A 2,316-nucleotide genomic window follows, 5' to 3' on the forward strand; every position below is an offset into this window, starting at 1 on the left:
CCTGAACCTTGCTAGAATAGACAGCTTCCTTTATCTGTCGCTGGACCAGGCATTTCAGCCACTTTCTTATCTTGAAGTCCAAGCTTTTATCTCTATTCTTCCAGCTCACTTCCTGAATGGCTGATAGAGGCCATGGCACAGAGCAACAGATGCTGATGTGACTAATCTGAAATCTGTACAGAGACTCCTCATTCTATTATATGAAGCCCCTTTTGTAACCTGAATACACAAGATACAATTGCAGGACTGTAGCTTTCAGGATAAGAGAGCTAGCCTCCCTAGATTAAATTCTAGGTCTGTGCAACGTGTCAGTTTTAATTTTGAAAAGGTGCTTCGAAGTAGGTAGGAGCATGAATGAAGCAGACATTGGCAACGCATTAATGCCACCACCTCTGTTCCCACAGTGAGAAATGAGCTGCCAACCGAGTTGCTTTCATGCCTTTTCAGAATCAAATCCATAACATTGAACAAACAACCCCATTAAGTGCCATCTCAAAGACAGACTTTTCAGATAGCTGAAGAAATAGCAGTTTCAGGTTGACCCTTGTCTCTCTCCTTCTCACAATATGTGTAGTATGTAGGAAGATCCCTCCCTCACATATACACCATGTAAAGACCATGTGTTGCAAGACTCTGTGAGATGTAAGAATGACCATAAGTTGGTGGTAGAGCACACAGTGTACATGCAGAATACCAGAGGTTCAATCTGTGCCATTTTTGTGTACTGCTAGAAAATGCCAGAGATACTGAACAACAATTAGCAGTAAGTGGCATCAGTGTGGACTACATGGACCAAGAGTCTGTCTCTGCATAAAGCAGCTTCCTATGTTCCTATATGGCTACTCCTCAAAACTATGGGGTTCTTATTCCACTCTACATTGGGTAGCCTTCTAACTTAAGATCCATCAACAGATAGTCCTGAAATTGAAGATGACCTCCATTTGAAGAATTTTACAGTCCAAGGAAGAGACTTGAAGTGCCCCATCAACTGTTAGCACCTGTTATAGTGTAAGGACTTAATATTCAAGTGTCCATCTCAAAAACTTTCAGTCTTGTGAGATGTTTTGCATTTTGATTTCAAATTAGAGCCATCACTTCTTAATTAACCATTATACATTTATATTTGCATATACAGATGTTAGGCCAGCTTTTACCTTGCCTCACTGATATATAAATGTTCACCTATCATGATCACCTATGTTATCCTTTTATTCAGTGAGGTTTCCTTACAACAGTCTTCTCCAATCTCATGTCCTCTAGAAACTTTGAGACAAAAACTCCCAGAACTGCCTGACAACATGGCTGAGAATACTGGGAGTTGTAGTCCCAACACATCTGAAGATCAGCAGATTGGGGAAGGATATACAACTATTTTGTAATGAGGACCACGTGGAGGTCTCATAGAATGTACCAAGGTCAACTGGGGAAAGGGGAAATTTTCAGAACGTGCACAAGAACCATATTTTTCATAAATGGCATCTATTCTTTCCAAAGCTGATTTCTCCCACATCCGCCCCCTCTTACTTTTTCAGTCTTCAAAATGCTAATTTTAATTTTATCAAGAATCAGCAGCAACCAACTTGGAAAGACACTACAAGTAGAATGATTAAGCCTGACAGCTAATAGATGTGACTGATATTGTTGAGTCAGCTTGCTGGGTCCCTAGACCAGTCTGTCTTCTGACTTAATGTGTTCACCGCACAGTAAAATTTGAACAGGCAACTTCCTGATCCTAACAGATCATCTGAGCTACTAGGCAACCCCTACAGAGTAATCCTTGAGTCTGGCTTACTGAGGAAAGGATGAGATACAAAAGTGACAGCACCCCCATTTAGACAGTGCAAGTTGGAGCAAGTCCATAATAGGTTTTCAAGGGACATGCACAGCCCAGAGCAATGCAGAGAGAGAGAGAGAGCCGCAGATACATGCAGAGGTTGCAAGTGGCAAAAGGAAGGAAGGAGGGAGGGAGAGAAGGACAATCTTGCATGACAGCAAAGGTCCCCATTAGGAAATTTGGCAGCTGGTTTGGAACAAACAAGGTCCAACCTGCCTCCCTTAATTAGCAGCTCTAAATACAGAATGGTCGTGTAAAAGGACACCCTGACACCACAGTGGTTAACATAATATATGAAGATAACTGCATTATTGGTCAGATTTCCCCTGCCTTTTGCTTTTTCTTTTGCATGCAAGAAAGCTTTTCTGTCTCTGAGACTCTGCAGAGGGTGGAGAGAAAGAAAATCACTAAGCTGGTATTTGGATTTTTTTTAAGTTACGTTTCTTTTAGTTTGGCATTCATAGCTTCATTGCTCCAGGGAA

The sequence above is a fragment of the Python bivittatus genome, unplaced genomic scaffold, assembly GCF_059951505.1.
Source record: "Python bivittatus isolate LINGU-HERP-01145 unplaced genomic scaffold, Pbiv_v1 ctg000190_np1212, whole genome shotgun sequence".
Taxonomy (NCBI): Eukaryota; Metazoa; Chordata; class Lepidosauria; order Squamata; family Pythonidae; genus Python; species Python bivittatus.